Raw genomic sequence first — 19,664 nt, 5'->3', positions numbered from 1 at the left:
TACCGTGCTGCCCGACCGTGCAGATCGGGCTGGCGTCAATGGATAGTGAATGACAATTGAGGCTGGAACTGAGGGAATAAATTTAACCTTGCCAAGATTAAAAGCAAAGAGTAATAATACACTTAATGGGATATAAGCAACAAACAATTGAATAGGGCGACTTACCAGGGACACCAACAAGAGCCAGGATGGGATAATACCCCGTTTCAATAATCTTAAGTACTCCTAGTATCCACCATGGTGAAGGAAAATAAAAATAAGAGACATAGTAAAGACCCTCGGCTATACTCCTGTCCATTGTTGTAACGTTCTGCTCGATTGTGCTCAGATTTGGATCCATTGTTGTAACGTTCCAATATAATTTTCTCAGATTCGGATTCCTCCTCTCGGTCTGTCTGGAGCCGCTTATCTCTGTCAGTGTTGGAGTTGACGCTCCGCTGACTGTTTGGTATAAAACATTGAATTGAATCCTTATTAATAGAAGAGGGGAAACCCTCCGGTGACACAATTAGGATCCATCCAGACTGACATCAATTACAGTCAATGAACAAACAGGGTCAGTTGACTCCTTTCAATCCCACACTTTTTATATCACAATGAGGGAGAGGATAAGCGTGCTGAGATTGGATGTGCGAGAGTTACTGAGTGATGCAAAGTTAGAATTAGTGGAAACACTGACCGTGGTAGTCAACCCTCCTTTGAGGGCGGCACGGTAGAACAGTGGTTAGCACTGTTGATTCACAGCTCCAGGATTCCGGCATGGATCATTCTTTGGGAGGCGTCTTCACGTTCTCCCGTGTCTGTGTGGGTTTCCTCCGGGTGCTGCGGTTTCCTCCCACAGTCCAATTATGTGCTGGTTAGATGGATTGGTCACGCTAAATTGTCGTTAGTCTATAAATAGGTTAAGTGGGGTTACTGGGTCATGTTGATAGGGTGGCGGTGTGTGGTTGGTAGGGTGTTCTATCGAAGAGCCGGTGCCGATCGATCGGCCGAGTGGCCTCCTCCTGCACTGGAAATTATTTGGTCCAATTATACGTGAATGGTTCCAGGAGATTGGAGGATTACCAAAGTCGCAACTTATTCATAAAATATAGAGAAATAAACCATGGAGCGCCAGAGCATTCATCAAAATGCTCGTCATGAACACGTTCATAACATTCATAATGGGTAGCTCTGTACCTGTAGTAATCCACGGGAGGCAGGAGTTCCGTCACCACACCAATATTTATTTACAATAACGATATTACTGGAGCAGCCACAAACAGAACTGCTTGCAGTCCAGTCAACTTAAAACTGGCTCACAAAGCCTACACAGGTGATTATATGGGCCCCCTCAATGAGCAATCATTGAGGGAGCTCATACTCCAATTGGCCAACCCATAAGCCAACTGGAGTTCATTACACCGCCCCCCCCCCCCCAAAAAGGTCCGAATAATTCCTGCCAGCTGGCATTCCTCTGAGCTTCTTCCTGCTCCTCATGTCTGGGTCTGTCACCTCTGTGTCATCCGCCGGGTCGTTCTGTTGCTCGTTCTGAGTTAGTGTGCTTAACACTCCTCCTCCTGAGGAAGTGTGCTTAACACTCGCTTGGCTCTGTTTCTCTTTTTATGCGCTGGAGTCGCCAGGTGCCATGAAAGACACCGTCACAAGTATCAAGTTCAAGTTCAAAGCAATAAAGCTATACACCAATTAGTAAGCCCAAAACAATTAGAGTTTATTATAAAGTAATTATAATAAACGCTCATGCACATGCTAAAGACTAACTTACCTCTACCATTAAACGACTAATACTTATCTAAGAAGGAACAGGCAAGGTCAGGGAACAAGGCCTTCGTTCCGTTCTGGTCTGCAACTTCAGTTCGCTATTGGTCGGCAAGAGTATAAGTAATGCCTGGGTCAAGTAGTGATCATTGTTTTGTCACTTACTTATCGATGGCTGTTGCTCGACGGCCGGTGTGGAAGACAGGAGTCTGGAGGCTGGAGTCAGAGGCCGGAGACAGGAGACCGAACCATGTGCGGTACCCTTGGTGAGGGCTTCCTCGCCTGCTGGGGGTGGATTGGGCCTCTTCCCAATCGATATGATTGGAACCCCCCTATCCTAGGGCCGTTCCTTGATGGCTGGGGCGCTTCTTAGGACTCATTGTCCTGGTTTCGCTGGCTTCATCGTTTCTGCTTCTCTATTGAAAGTATCGATTGATACTTACGTGTATTTATTGTGCCCGGGACTGTCCCGGTATCACCTCATCAGTATTTAAACTGTTTTCACATTTACAGCGCTGCCTGAAATCTGCAGCTGCCGGGAAACCGGTTTTTGCAATGGTGTCAAAGCTGAAAGCTTCTGCAAGCTGTTTGCTCTTTACTACTTCCGTTTTTCCCTGCATTATTTGCAGTTCTCCATTTTGTGTTACTGGTGTCAATCTTAGATGGCTACACTCCCTCCTTGTGGTCCTCACGAAGAAATTGTGAAGGATCAACTATGTACAGTTCCTTTGTGTTCATGTGTGTTCCCTTGTGTTCCTTTGGGTTCGTTTGGGTTCCCTGACCTTAGTGAGTTCCAGGGCGTCTACTCTCTCCTTAACTATGGCAAAAAAAAAATCGCTATCATCTTCAAATTGGCGCTATGTCAAAAGGGACATGCAATACCAATAATCGGGAACCTCCCCCTATCGAAACAACTATCTCGTCTTACTTTTAAAACATCCTATCACATTATAAATCTTACTCATTCATACCACAGTACATCTCGCTTTCTGACACGGCAGTCGAGTTCAGAACAATATAATACATCCATAATCATTTTTATTTACAGATCGCATTAAATAAATCTCTTGTACATCAAGGGGTTGGGGGGGATTGGTGAAAACCGAAAATAGGGGATTGAACTCCGTAAATGGTTGAGGGGCAGGAGCGGGAGGCAGGCTCTCCTTTTCCATTTCCTCAACCTGAGGATCTGCACTATGATGCAGAGAGCAGCAATCACCAAAAGTGATTCAGTTATGTATGAAAGCGAGTACCAGGTCATGAATTTTGTGCACCAGGTCTGAACCTCGCTGTTCATCGCTGAGCATGGAGAAGTCGGTGTGTTGGAAACATTAACGGCGGGGGTCATGGGGGGAAACATGTTTTGCGTCTACGTGCAACAATACAACAGCAATCAATAGAAATCGGTAGGCTTCCATCCTCGTCCTCTTTCTTCTCTTCCTTCTCTTTCTTTTGCATGGCTGATCTTGCCGTGAACCCTCCTCGACTGTTCGAAAGCTATGGGATCAAGCACAGTATCTGTCAATAGACAGTTTAATATCTGTAATGCTAGTGTATCTGTCCTCTCATTGCAATTGTCCCTTAAATGAATGGCCAAGTCACACCCTTTGACTCCCCTCATTTTTTTTTTCAAATGCCAATTTAGGACCAGGCATACACCTAACAACTTTTCCACTGCGAGCCGTCTCGCAGGCTTTGCGATTTACCATCCGAATGTTCCTCGATATAAATAGCATGTGGGATGGCTGCCGAAGGGCTACCTCAAGAAAAATGAAACCAAATTTTGAAGGAAAAGGTCGAATGAGTTGCGTATGGGCCGCTACGGGTAAGATTTGTATGGGATCCCTGGGTAAGGTGTGCTGTGCCGTACCCGAGCTTGGCTGACTAAAGGGGGTTCTCAGACAGGGCGGGTCCTCAATGCCGTTCCCACTTCCTGCACAACCTGGTGAACGGGTATGAATGTATTCGTCGTGGAATTGTAGCCTCTATTCACCGAATAGAGGGGCACATGAAAAACAAGAGAAGAGCCAAGATGCTCCAACATCGGAAAACAGAATACAAGTCGTGAACTTTGTCGGTTCACCAGAGGATATTTAACTGAAGTTCTCAGAGATATCTGCGGACAAGCTAACGTTTATGTGAGGTAGTCACAAGCTTTTCAGCTGAAAAGACAGTGATTTGATCTCCAATCAAACCCTTAACATATTTTTAAAAAAAAACAAACGTGCAGGTTCCATCAGAAAGGATATCACTTCCCTCAATCGGTTCCTCTGTTACATCATCTGGACACCTCACTTCTCCTCTTTCTCTGTGAACAGGGTCACAAAGGCGTTGCCGTGTCGGGAGTCAGACATCACGTCTTCCTCTTCTCCCGGATCCCATACTCTCGTATGGATCAGGCATGCAATCTGTGCATTATGTGACCGGGGGTCACTCTCGTCATTGCGGACAAGTCGCCATGAATTGTCCCTGTGCCAAAATGTGGTGTCTAAATTTGAAGTGGCATAGTCGGTATCGTCGGGGTCGGTTGGTGGGTCTGGGTGTGGGTTTGGATATTTAATGTAGATGACTGGAGTCACTGGAGTCGGGGTCGTAGTCGCTGAAGTGGGGGCTGTAGGGTGGGGTGCTGTGGCTGTCCTCATTGTAACAGTCAGTATCGCTGTCTCTGCTGTGGCAGCTTGTTGGTGTTCAGGGGCGTGGTCTGGAGTCAGTGGGCGAAGTCGAGGGCGAGTCCGATGAGGAACTGGTCTGTGAGGGGGAGGGTGGAAATGTGTATCTTGTGGGCGGAGTGAGATATTCTGCTGCGTCCAGTAAGACATGGTGTGTGTGGCTGGACTGCGTTCCATAAGCCTTTAACTGGTTAATATGAAACCACGCAGTCTTACCGTTGGGGTATTTTATTCTGTAAACGGACGGGCTGATTTTGTCCGAAATTGAATACGGCGCGGAAAATTTTGGAGCCAAAAATGTGCCAGGGTTATAAACAGATAACATAACCTGTTGCCCAACCTGAAATTGCGTGGGGTGTACATTCTTATTAAAACAAGCCGTGCTCTGTTTTCGTCGCTTGCCTAGGGTTACTGCGGCTGCTAACTATGCAGACCTCATAGTTTCCACTAATTCTTTGACTGCCGTCTCATGTGTGAGGGCCGTCACTTCGGGGCGAGTCATGTCCAGTCCTAAAAGGAATTCTGCCCCTTTCATGGGGCGTCCGGTCATGAGTGCGTGTGGGGTGAATCCTGTGGATGATGAAACCGTGTTGCGGATGAACATTAGTGCGAATGGGAGCACTGAATCCCAAGTCGAATTGTTCTCCTGTACCATCTTTCTGAGGGTCGATTTTAGTGTCTGATTCATGCGTTCTACTATCCCGCTTGACTGGGGGTGATACGCTATGTGAAAATTTTGTTTGATGCCGAAAATGGTCAGGACGTTCTTCAAGACACGTCCTGTAAAGTGAGATCCCTGATCTGACTCTATACTTCTGGGGAGACCCCATCTCGTAAAGATGTGGTAAGTCAGGATCTTTGCAGCTGTCTTAGCTGTGTTGGTTCGTGAAGGGAATGCCTCTACCCATTTGGTAAAGGTACCTATAACTACCAGAACATATTTATAGCCATTCCTGCATACATACATACATATGTCCTTTAAATGTGAAGGCAAATTTGTACTGGCACGCCTTTGCCAATGGGATTGACCAGAAGCCATTGCTAATGTCCAAAGCCGTGAAGAATTTTGAGTGGAGTCCCTGTTTGAGCATGGTCTCGGGACTTGTTGCTACCGTGGGGGCTACTGCTGGGGTTACATTGTTGAGCTCCCGATAATCGATGGTCAGACGCCAGGATCCGTCGGGCTCTCTCTGGCCAAATAGGTGCATTATTGGTCGAGGCTACTGTCCTAAATACCCCTTGCTCCAATAAGCTGTCTATCACCTTTCCAATTTCTCCCTCTGCTTCTAGGGGAAATCGGTACTGTTTCTGTGGTCTGGGGTCAAGTCTGATGACTTGAACATGTCCAGTCATTCTGCCGCAGTCGTGCCAGTGACTGGCAAATGCTGTCCTATGTCAGTTTAGAACTGCCCTGTCTGTCTGCACTAAGCATGGTCAAGTCGAAACAATAGTCGACTACTGCGCTAATCCGATTTGCATATTCGCCTACTGTGAGAGTTGCGGGTGCTCTGTCCGAATTTGCCATTCTCCAGACACACTGGTTCACTGGATCGAACGAGAGGCTATGGGCATTCATAAAATCAATACCCAGTATGTGTTCTGCTGTACGGGGTAGATTAACTAAAACAACGGGGTGTCTGGTGGAGATGTTCCCTAGCTGAATTGCTACAGGGACTGTAATGTGTCCCTGCTGCGAGTGACCTGTAAATCCGCTGACCGTAATTGTGGATGTGGTCGGCCACGTGTCTGCCTGTGCTGTGGTGGTGGAATTAATTGTGGTGCGGGACCCTCCTGTGTCCCAAAGTAATTCTATGGGCTTCCCTCTAACCTTCGCTGTGACTACCGGCCTTCCGGATTGGTGGGGGTCTGCGGAGGGGAGAAACGGAGTAATTTTCTCACACGTGTCCCTGAGTTGCATTACAGTTAAGGGGTGGTGTAGGTGATGTCGGGTGCGCCGCCTGTGGTTGCCTTTCTTTGGGCGGTGACTGGGTTCATAGATGCGGGTGCTATCTGATCTGTGGGGGGTTGGGGTGCTTTCCTGTTCTGCTGCTCTGCTGGCGCACATGTTCCCTGAACATAGCGCTGCGCTGTCTCGTTTAATTCCTGCCAATCTGGGGCATGATACTCATCTAACTGTGTTCCAAAGGTGTTTTGGAACCCATTCTGCACTGAAAGCAGCGATTGTAGCTCCGCAATCTGATTCCTACACTTTGCGTGGTCTACTATGCTCTGCCTTTGCTCAGTGGTGGCAGCATGGAGTGCTCTTAAAGCTGCCATTAGGTCAGAGCATTGCCACTGCAATGCCTCTACCTGCTATTCTGACTCTTCTCGTATCAGGACTGATGTGCCCTCTTGGCATCATATACCTCACTACCCTTCTCTGCCATCTTCCCTCTTAGCTCGAGGTTTTCTTTTTCGATGTCCCTGACATCCACTTTACTGATTCTGTTTCGGTCGTCTATCTCTGCTTGGAGCGTCCGAACGACCTCCTCAGTGCCTTGCAATTGTGCCAAACAGGACACGATTGCCATCGGCTTGCGTGCTTTACTAAGATTTTTCTTAATAATTTGAGAGAGGTTCTCCCACCAAGTATGTCCTATACTCCCGGGACCTGTCTCCTCATTCATACAGAACTAATTCCAAAGGGGCCATCCATTCCGTTTTAGATACTTGCGGAGTTCCAGCTCCCACACGGGACACTGGCCTACTCTGCTACTGCTGGTCGCTGCGACCACGAACTGCTCTGGATTCATGAGGCGTTCCATTGCCTGCATGGCTATTTCCTCATTCTGCCTTAATTTGGAACAAGGGATGTTCTGGTAAAGTTTTAAAATACGGGTAGGGCTTTCGCTATATTTCGATGATAAAACTTCCGACAGTTTGTCGCAACAAAAAGCTCTCAGGTTAACCTTACAACCCTGTTAGTTACGCGTGCACAAAACACACTTCCGAATTATCGTTATTGATTTGAACTCCTTGAACACTTGTGGTATTTCCTTTTTCCCAATTAGATTTCCAATTCAAATTCCTGGGTTCTCAGGAAATGGTGGGGTGATATCCGGAGGGTGGGTGATATCTGAGGGATGTTGGGGTGATATCCGGAATATGCTGGGGTGATATCCGGGGGATGGTGTAGTATCCGGGGGATGGTGGGGTGTTATCCGCATTGATATCCAGGGGATGGTCGTGTGATGACCGGGTGATTGTGGGGTGACACGTAAGATGGTGGGGTGATATCCGCGTGATAGTGGGTAATCCGGGGGATGGTATGGCGATAACCGTGGGATGGTGGGGTATCCGGGGGATGGTGTGGCGACGTCCGTCGGATGGTGGGGTATCCGGGGATCGTGTGGCGAAATCCGGCGTATGGAGGGGTGTTAACCGGGTGATGGCGGGGTGATATCCGGGGAATGGTGGGCTGATAACCTGGGAATGGTGGGGTGATATCCGAGATGGTGGGGTGATAGCCGGGGTGATATCCTGGGGATGGTGGGGTATCCGGAGAATGGTGGGTTGATATCCGGGATGGTGGGGTGATATCCGGGGTGATATCCTGGAGATGGTGGGGTATCCGGGGGATGGTGGGGTGATATCCGTGGAATGAGGGGTTGATATCCGGTGAATGGTGGGCTGATATCCGACGGATGGTGGTGTGATATCCGGTGAATGGTGGGCTGACATCCGACGGATGGTGGGGTGATATCCGGGGGATGGTGGGATGATATCCGGTGAATGGTGGGCTGATAGCCGACGGATGGTGGTGTGATATCCGGGGAATGTGGTGATATCCGGGATGGTGGGTTGATATCCGGGGAATGGGGGTAATATCCGGGATGGTGGGGTGATATCCGGGGGATGGTGGGGTGATATCCGACGGATGGTGGTGTGATATCCGGGGAATGGGGGTGATATCCGGGATGGTGGGGTGATATCCGGGGGATGGTGGTGTGATATCCGGGATGGTGGGGTGATATCCGACGGATGGTGATGTGATATCCGGGGAATGGGGGTGATATGGGGATAGTCGGGTGATATCCGGGTGATGGTGGGTTGATATCTGCGGAATGGTGTGGCGATAACCACGTGTCGCTGGGGTGATATGAGTGGGGGTGAAATCCGGGAGAGGGGGTGATATCTAGGGGGCTGATATCTCGGGAATGCTGGGGTGATATCCTGGTATGGCGGGGTGATACCCGGGGGATGGTATGGTGATATCCGAATTGGTGGGATATCAGCCTGTGGGTGATATGCGGGGAATGGTCGGTTGGTATCCGGGATGGTGGGGTGATATCCGGGGTGATATCCGGGCGATGCTGGGGTATCCCGAGGATGGTGCGTGATATTCGGGGAAATGTGGGCTAATATCCGGGGGAAGGTGGGGTGATATCCGGGGAATTGTGGGCTGATATCCGGGTGATTGTTGTGTGATTATGCGGCGGAGGGGGGGGGGGTGATATCCGGGGGGGGGGGGGGTGATATCCGGGGATGGTGTGGTGATATCCAGTAGGTGGGGTGATATCCGTGGGATGGTGGGATGATATCCGGACTGATATCCGGGGATGGTGGAGTGATGTCCGGGAAATGGTGGGATGCGATCCGTAAGATGGTAGGGTGATATCCGGGGGATGGTGCGGTCTCCGCGGGGAGGTGCGGTGATATCCGCGGGTGGGTAATATCCGGGGGATGGAGGGGTGATATCCGGGGGTGGGTGATATCTGGGGGATGGTGGGTTGATATCCGGGGGATTGTTGGGTTGTATCCGGATTGCTGGGGTATCCGGGGGATGGTGTGGTGGTATCCGGCAAATGGTGGGGTGTTATCCGGGTGATGGTAGGGTGATATCTGGGGTGATATCCGGGAAATGGTAGGGTGATATCCGGGGGATGGTGGGGTGATATGAGGGTGGTTGATATCCGGGGATTGTAGGGTGATATCTGCTGGGTGGGTTTATATCGGGGTGGGGTGAATTCCGGGGGTGGGGGTGATATCTAGGGGGCTGATAGCCCGGGGATGCTGGGGTGAAATCCGGGGATGGTGGGGTGATATCCGGGGGATGGTGGGATATCCGAGATGGTGTGATATCCGGGAGTGGGTGGTATCCGGTGGATGGTGGTATGATATCCGGGGGTGGGTGATATCCAAGGAATGGTGGGATGATATCCCGAAGATGGTGGGGTGATATCCGGGGAATGGTGGTTTATCAGGGGGATGGTGGGGTAATATCCGGGAGGGTGATTTTTGGGGATGGTGGGGGATGTCCAGTAGGTGGGGAGATATCCGCAACATGGTGGGGTGATATCCGGGGTGATATACGGGAAGTGGTTGTGTTGTGTCCGGGGGATGGTGGGGTGATATCCGGGGGATGTGGGGGTGATATCCGGGGGATGGTGGTGTGATGTCCGGGGGATGGTGGGGTGATATCCGGGGGATGGTGGGGAGATATCCGGGGGATGGTGGGGTGATATCCGGGGGATGGTGGGGAGATATCCGGGGGATGTGGCGGTGATATCCTGGGGATGGTGGTGTGATGTCCGGGGGATGGACGGGTGATATCCTGGGGGTGGGATGATATCCTGGGAGAGGGCTGATATCCGCGGGGTGGGTGATATCCGGAGGATGGTGGCGTGATATCCGGGGAATGGTGGGCTGATATCCGAGGGATGGTGGCGTGATATCTGGGGAATGGGGGTGATATCCGGGATGGCGGGGTGATATCTGATGGATGGTGGGGTGATATCTGGGAGATGGTGCGATATCCGGGGCATTGTGGATTGATATCCTGGGATGGTGGTGTGATATAAGGAGGGGTGTGACAGCCAGGGGGGGGGTGATATCCGGGGATGGTGCGGTGATGTCCAGCAGTTGCGTGATATCGGTGGGATGGTGGGGTGAGTTCCGGAAGATGGTGGGGTGATATACGGGGGATGGTGTGGTATCCGGGGATGGTGCGGTGATATCCGGGGGTTGGGTAATATCTGGGGGATGGAGGGGTGATATCCGGGGGGTGGGTGACATCCGGGGGATGGTGTGGTGATATCGGGAAGATGGTGGGGTGATATCCGCGGGATGGTGGGGTATCCGGGGGCTGGAGTGGCTATATCCGGGGGATATCTGCGTTTGGGGGATTTCTGTGGTTGGGTGTTCTCGGGGGTTGGGTGATATCTCGGTTTGGATGATCTCTGGGGCTGGGTGATATCAGGAGTTGGGTGCTAGCTGGTGTTTGGTGATATCTGCGGTTAGGTGATATCTGGGGTTGGGTGTTTCTGGGGTTGCGTTATATCTGGGGGAGGGTGATATCTGGGGTTGGGTGATCACTGGGGTTGGATGATATTGGGGAGAAGTTGATACCGGGGGGTGATATAGAACAGTACAGCACAGAACAGGCCCTTCGGCCCTCAATGTTGATCACCCTACTCAAACCCACGTATCCACCCTATACCCGTAACCCAACAACTCCCCCCCTTAACCTTACATTTATTAGGACACTACGGGCAATTTAGCATGGCCAATCCACCTAACCCGCACATCTTTGGACTGTGGGAGGAAACCGGAGCACCCGGAGGAAACCCACGCACACAGGGGGAGGACGTGCAGACTCCACACAGACAGTGACCCAGCCGGGAATCGAACCTGGGACCCTGGAGCTGTGAAGCATTTATGCTAACCACCATGCTACCCTGCTGCCCAAGGGAGACGGTGATATCGGGGACGGAATGATAACGGGGAGGGGGATACTAGGGAGGGGGTTATATTGGGGAGGGGGATATCGGGGAGGGGGTGATATCGGGGAGGGGGTGATATCCGCGGTGGGGGTCGGGGAACGGCTACGGTGTTTATTGCGACACAACAATCCCGAAGACTCCCAATAGGTTCAATGGGCAGCAGAAGCCGCCCGTGCGCCCGTGCCACATCCACCCAAGCATCCCCTGCGTGCTTATGGCCGCCATATTGTGTTGCCACGGGAACCTCCGGCAGCCAACTTGTCTTGCCAGGGCAGACAACAGGCAGCCATCTTGAGTTGCCAGGCAAGACGTCCTGTGGCCATCTTGTATTTCCATGCACACTCTCAGTGGCCATCGTGTGTTGCCATGGAGACTCCCAGTGGCCATCTAGTGTTGCCAGGGGAGACTCCCGACGGCCATCATGTGTTGCCAGGGGAGACTCCCGACGGCCATCATGTGTTGCCAGGGGAGACTCCCGACGGCCATTATGTGCTGCCAGATGAGACAATGTCAGCCACTGGGTGGGCCACGCGATGCCTGCTGGAATAGTGACCTTCCCGCACATGCGCACGGGCAGCTCTCTGCGAACCCTCGATTGTCTGTAGCATTATTCCTGCCATAAGACACAGGGTCCTCATCCGTTGCACATATGACAAGCCCTCGTCTGCCTCCAAAATCCGGCTTCACTCTCGGTTCTGAAATGCCATTCACCGTTCCAAGAAGTGCCAGCGGCCTCTGGCGGCAGTGGGGCAGCGGCCTCTGGAGTAAGGAGAACAGGGGCCTCTGGCGGAAGGGGGACAGATCATCTGGCGGCGGGGGTGGGGTGGGGGGACAGCCGCTTCCTGCTGTAGAGCGACAGCGGCCTCTGGCGGCAGGGCGACAGCAGCCTTGGCGGCAGAAGGTCAGCGGCCTCTGGAGGCACGGGGACAGCGGTCTCTGGTGGCAGCAGTTCAGCGGCCTCTGGCGACAGGGGGACAGCGGCCTCTGGCGGAAGCGTCAGCGGTCTCTGGCGATAAGGGGACAGCGGGCTCTGGCGGCAGCGTCAGCGGCCTCTGGCGACAGGGGGACAGCGGCCTCTGGCGGAAGTGGCTCAGTGGCCACTGGCATCAAAGCGCTGCGGCCTCTGGCGATAAGGAGGACGGGTCATCGGTCTCTGGCGGCAGGGTGACGGTTGCATCTGGCGGCAAGTGTACAGCGGCCTCTGGCGGCAGTAGGACAGCGACATGTGACGGTAGGGGGGCAGCGGACTCTGGCCGCAGGGTGACGGCTGCATCTGGCGGCTGTGAGACAGCGGACTCTGGCCGCAGGGTACAGCGTCCTCTGGTGGCAGGGAGACAGCGGCCACTGATGGCACGGGAACAGTGGCCTCTGGCGGGTGGCTCTGTGGCCTGTGGCATCAAGGCGCAGCTGCCTCTAACGATAGTGAGGACGGCCATCGACTTCTGGCGGCATGTGTGCAGCGGCCTCTGGCGGAAGGAGGACAGCCGGCTGTGGCGGCATTGGGACAGCGGCCTCTGGCGGCAGGGGGACAGCGGCCACTGGCGGCAGGGGGGCAGCGGCCTCTGGCAGAAAGGGGACAGCGGCATCTGTCGGCAGGGAGGAGGGGGCCATCGTCCTCTGGCGGCAGGGGGACAGCGGCCTTTGGTGGCAGCGGGACGGCTGGTGAGCATTGAGTTTGGTATGGTTGAGTTTGTCTGTGTCTCTGTCTGTGTCTCTGGCTTTGTCTCTATCTGTGCTTCTGTATGTGTCAGTTTGTGTCTCTTTGTCTCTGTCTGTATCAGTGATTGTGCCTCTGTCGGTCTCTGCCTGTCTCTCTGTGTCTCTGTGTCCTCTTCTATTTCGGTGTCTCTGCGTGTGTATCTACCTGTATCTGTGTCTCTATCTACCTCTGTCTGTCCCTCTGTCTGTGTTTCTGTCTGAGTTTCTGGCTGATTTTCTGTCTCTGTCTGTGTCTCTCTCTCTGTGCCTGGGTCTCTTTCTGTGTCTATGCCTGTATCTGTGTATCTCTCTCTCTCTGTGTCTGTGTCTCTGCCTGTGACTCTGTCTGTTTGTCTGTCTCTGTGTATGTCTATATATGTGTCTGTGTCTCTGCCTGTTTCTCTGTCTCTGTCTGGGTCTGTGTGTGTCAGTGTATCTCTCTGTGTCTATATCTGTGTCGATGTCTGTCTCTGTCTGTGTCTCTGTCTGTCTCTCTTGTCACTATTTCTGACTGTTTCTCTTCCTCTATGTGAGTGTGTGTCTCTCTCTCTATCTGTCTCTTGATCTGTGATTCTGTCTGTGTTTCTGCCTCTGTCTGCCTCTCCGGCAGTGTCTCGGTCTCTGTCTGTGTCTGTGTCTCTGTCTGTGTCTGTGTCTCTGTCTGTGTCTGTGTCTCTGTCTGTGTCTCTGTTTGGGTCTCTGTGTATGTCTATGCCTCTGTCTGTGTCAGTTTGTGTCTCTGTCTGTGTCTGCAGCTCTGTCTGTGTCTGTGTCTCTGTCTGCGTATGTGTCTCTGTATGATTCTCTGGGTCTCTGTCTATGCCTCTGAATGTGTCTGTGTCTGTGTCTGTGTATCTGTCTACTTATGTAGCTGTCTAAGACTGAGATTCTGTCTGTGTCTCTGTCTCTGTCTGGGCCTGTGTCTCTTTTTCTGTGTCTCTGTCTCTGTCTGGATCTGGGTCTGTGTCTCTCTCATTGTCTCTCTGTGTGTCTATGTATCTGTATGTCTCTGAGTCTGTTTCTCAATCTGTCTCTCTGTCTGTGTCTCTGTCTGAGTCTCTGTCTGTGTATCTGTCTGTCTCTCTATCTGTGTCTCTGTCTGTTTCTCTATCTGTGTCTCTGCCTGTGTCTGTGTCTCTGTCTCAGTCTCTTTCTCTGTCTGTGTCTCGGTCTGTGTCTCTGCCTCTGTCTGTATCTGTGGCTCTGTCTGACTGTTTCTGTGTTTGTGTCTCTATCTGTGTCTCTGTCTGGGTCGCTGTCTGAGTTTATGTCTGTGTCTGCGCCTGTGTATGTGTCTTTCTTTGTGCCTGTGTCTCTGCCTCTGTCTGTATCTGTGTTTCTCTCTCTGTCATGTCTGTGTGTCTGGCTCAGTCTGTGTCTGTGTCTCTGTTTCCATCTGTTTCCCTGCCTCTGACTATCTCTGTCTGTGTGCCTGTGTCTTTGTATGGGGTACATTCTGCTGCACAGACAATGTTTAAATGTGAAGCACACACCCAAGCTGGTCGGCAATGGGGGGAAGCAGACATCCAGCTGTTCGGCCATGGGGATAGTACACCCAGCTGATCTGCAATGGGGAGAAGCACACACCCAGCTAATAGGCGGTGGGGGGGGGGCGCACCCTGCTGATCGGAAATGGCGGAGTTGCACACACCCAGCTGATCAGCCATGGGTGAAGCACACACCGAGCTGATGGGCCATGGAGGGTCACACTGACCCAACTGATCGGCCACGGTGGAGTCACACACACCCAGCTGATCGGCCAAGGGTGGAGACACACACAGATCTGATGGGCCATGGAGGGTCACACTGACCCAACTGATCAGCCACGGTGGAGTCACACACACCCAGCTGATTGGCCATAGCTGGAGTTACACTCGCCCAGCTGATCCTCCATGGGGGGAGGCACACATCCAGCTGATCTGCAATGGGGGGAAGCACACATTCAGCTGATCAACATCGGAAGCACACAATCAGCTGATCGGCAGTGGGGGCGTCATAGACACACAACTGATCGCCCATGGGGGAAGCACACACCCAGCTGATCGGCCACGGGGGAGTTACACACACACAGCTGATCGGCCAAGCGTGGAGACACACATCCAGCTGATCGGACATGGGAGAGGCACACATCCAGCTGTTCGATTATGGGCGGAAGCACACACCCAGCTGATCGCAATGCAGAGTCACAGACACAGCTGATTGACGATGGGGGAAGCACATGCCCAGCTGATCGTCCAGGGGGGACTCACACACCCAGCTGATCGCCATGGCTGGAGTTACATACACCCAGCTGATCCGGCACAGGGAACCACTCACACCCAGCTGATTGGTCATGGGGGAGTCACAAACAATCAACTGATCGGCCATGGGGGAATCATACTGACCCAACTGATTGGCCATGGGGGAGTCACACACACCTACCGATTGTCCGTCCTGGTAATGCAGAATGCTAAATCAGGGTGAGGCTGGCTGTCGATGGTCAGTTTCACCGGCAGTGCGAGGATAGAGATGCCGTGTGGGTGGGGTTTCCTCTCATGAATCCAATAATGAACTGAAGAATTGAACTCAAGGGAACTGTCAACAACTTCTTCAAGTGCTGTCTGAACTGAGTCTGTGTCACGCTGTAAATCGCAGTGTTTGTGCAGCAACTCAGGAGCTGCAGCATGAAGCCCAATGCCTGGAAATATTCATTTAAAAATACAACATTATATCCCTGATACCTCACCCGGTTCCAAGTAGAATAAACCATGAACGTTGACCATAACAGGATGAAATTGGCCGAGATAATAAACAGTAAAATGATGGATTTCCTCCGACTCTCCATCTCTGGGTCTCTGAGGCTCTCCCCACTGCTGTGAGCTCGCAGTCTCCTGCGGGCCCTGCTGCTCACGACAATGTGTCTGACGGTGAGAACATTGAGCAGCAGAATGAGGACAAATGGAACACCCGGGGTTAGAATGTGTTGGAGGAACTCGATTGATATCCAGACCTGAGAGTACGGAACACCCTCTGTGACATAACAAAACCAGGGCTGGTTATCCAGATTATATATACCCCTGAACATAAAACCCCAGGAAATGTTCTTCAGACAGCTCAGCACAGTCACTGTTCCCAGAACCACAGCCGCCGTTTTCTCGCTGCAATATTTACTTTTCAGCTTCGGGCAACTAATGGCCACAAATCGATCAAATGTGAAAGTGACGGTGAACCAGACAGAACAGTCAGTGGCTGCATAAATCAGGACGGCGTGGACGTTACACACGGGGATGGACTTTATGAAATAAAACTGTTCCTTAAAAACAATGGGAATGTGTCTCAATATCAGGTCGAGAATGACGACCAGTAGGTCCCCCACTGCCATGGCCACCAGGTAACAAGTTATACATTTGGACAGCCCACAGTTTTTTCTCTTCAGGATCACAATTGTGATGAGGTTCACTGTGAGTAAGGGAAATAAACAATGAAATTATATATCAGCCTGGGGAAGACATTACACGTATGGTCGACGTGGTGTTGACAAAGTCAAATAAATATATACTAATACACGCACTCGCACACATACAGAGATAATAACACACTCACACATGCATTAACACACACAAATACACTAATGCACAGTCACACAAACAGACACTAATACAAACACAGCGGGAACAGAGAAACACTCATAGACACACAGATACACTATTACAAACACTCACCGACGCACAGATACATTAACACACACACTCAGACACACACATACTAATACACACACAGACACTAATACACATACTCACTGACACATAGAGACAGACATATACACACTAACAGACACACACTGACACTAATACACACTCTCTCTCACACACAGACACTGATAAACACACTCACAGACACAGAGACAATAATACACACACTTACACACAGACACGAACACACTCTCAGCGATACACAGAAACACTAATAGCACACTCGCATACAGGCACTAATACACACTCGCAGACACACTGAGACACTAATGCACACAATCACACACAGATACTAATACGCACATAGAGACACTAATACACACATTCACACACGAACAGACTCTAATGCACAAACTCAGACGTACACACATACACTAATACACACACATACACAAATGCGCACACTTTCAGACACACAGAGACTAATACACAGTCACAGAAACAGCGAGAATGATACACACACTTACAGACATATACAAAGACAGTAATACACACTCTCACAGACATATACACACACTTACACACAGAGACACTAATATACACATTCAGACACACACGGAGTTACTAATACACACACACAGACAATAATAAACAAACTAACACACACAGCGACAGTAATTCACACCACTCGCAGACACACATACGCATTAAAACACACATTCACACCTCACACCCAGAGACACTAATACAGACACTCACTCAAACACAGTGATACACATGTACACACTTAGATACACTAATACCCAAACACAGACACACACAGATACGCTGATAGACGCATTCAAACACACCTGAAGACTAATACATACACTCACAGACATACAGACACTAATCAATACACTTAGATACACAGAGACACTGAAACACACACAGACATACACAGACTACAATGATACAATATAGGGACAGTGATACACTGACACACATAATCACAGAGAGACACTAGTACAGAGCTCACAGACAGACAAAGACACTAATGCACACGCTCACACACATACAAACAGCCACATCACAGACACAAACACAGGCAGAAATGCACTCATCTCACACACACATACACACACAGATACACTAATGCACACACTCAGACGCACATAGAGTAACTAATTCACACACTCACTCACAAACACACAGGCACTAATTCACACTATCACAGACACATGCACACACACACAGACTCCTGGAGACTATAATGCACACTCACACACACAGACATTAATACACACACTCACAGACAAACGGAGGCTCTAATTCATTCACTCACACAGACAGACACGAATACGCACACTCACAGACACACAGATACAATGTCACATGCGAGAACCTGTAGGAAATGGGTGTTTATTACTGCAGTTATGTCAGAGTTTGGGTGGAGCTGAACTGACTGTCAGCTTTTTACTTTCGTTTGAGCCTGTTTGCTGCAGGGTGTGTTTTAGATTTGTTTTCAGTGTTGGATCTGAAGCCAGACAGAGCAGGTGTACTGCAGTTCTTTCTGCTATGTAAAGACTATCTCTTGATCATTTGGAGAATTCAGAATTACCAATGTTCTCAGTAGTGAACGTAAACCTAATGTGCTTCTGGAAAAAGGTGTTCCTTAAGTCTTTTGAATTTGAATTAATGATTGCTCAATTGTTCACTGTATGTTTAAAATGTTAACTTGGGTTCATAGAGTAAACATTGTTTTTCTTCAAATAATACTTTTCCATTTCTGCTGTATCACACCTGTCGAGTGGGCCGTGTGCTCCCCATACCACAATCTATTAAATGTCGTGGGTTAGAGGAAGTCCATGATACATTATGGTGTTCTCTAAACCCTTGGCCATAACAATGCTAATATACACACTCACAAACACACAGAGACACTAATACACAAACTCGCAAACACACAGAGGGACTAATACACACACTTACAGGCGCACAGAGGCACTAATTCCACATTCAAATACACGCAGTGACACGAATTACACGCACTCTCCCAGACACCAATGCTGACACTAACTGACACAGAGACACTAATAAACACACTCACAGAAACAGACAGAGACACAAAAGCACACACGCACACTAACAAACAATAAAACACACACAAAACACTAATGCACTAACTCAAATACACACACAGAGACACCGATACACACACACAGACACACAAAGACAATAATCCACACACACACAGAAACTAATGCATACACGCACACACACATACAGACACTAATACACACAGACACGCAGATACACTAATAGACACAGTCATACAACACATAGAGAAAACAAAAAACACTCACACATATAGATAGTAATACACACTCAAAGACACAGACAGAGACACTAACACACAAACTGACAAACATATACAGCCACACACAGATAGACTAATGCACGCATACACCGACGCACACGGACACTAATGCACACACTCACACACACAGATTCACTAATGCACACTCATGGAAATACACAGACGCTAATACACACACTAACACACAGACACCAATACACACACTCAGAGACACACACTGGCACTAATGCACATACACACAGACACTAAAACATACACACGGACACTAATACACACAGAGAGACATGAATGCGCCCACTGTCCGAGACATAGATAAACTAATAGCAATCAACAGGAACACGGACATTCTAATGCACACACTCACAGGCACACACTGGCATTAATCCACACACAGACACTAACATACACACATAGATACTAATACACATATTCATTGACGCATAGAGACACTAATACTCACACAGGCAAACACACAGACAGACAATAATATACACACACAGGCACAGAGACAATAATACACACACTCACACACAGTTACTAATACACACTCACACACAGGGGCACGGATGAATACCTCTCACGTATACACTAGTACACAGACTCACAGACAAACAGACACTAATTCACACACTCACACATACACGGAGGCACTAATACACAAACGCACAGACGCACACTGACACAAAAACACACACTCAACACAGAACACGCTTTTCTGATCAGGAACCACCAAATCCCCTGACTGAATCAGTAAAAGGGTGCTGCCTGCCACTGGATCTCGTTGCAG

The sequence above is a fragment of the Scyliorhinus canicula genome, unplaced genomic scaffold, assembly GCF_902713615.1.
Source record: "Scyliorhinus canicula unplaced genomic scaffold, sScyCan1.1, whole genome shotgun sequence".
Taxonomy (NCBI): Eukaryota; Metazoa; Chordata; class Chondrichthyes; order Carcharhiniformes; family Scyliorhinidae; genus Scyliorhinus; species Scyliorhinus canicula.
The sequence above is the reverse complement of the archived record's forward strand: the minus strand, read 5'-3'. Positions refer to the sequence as shown.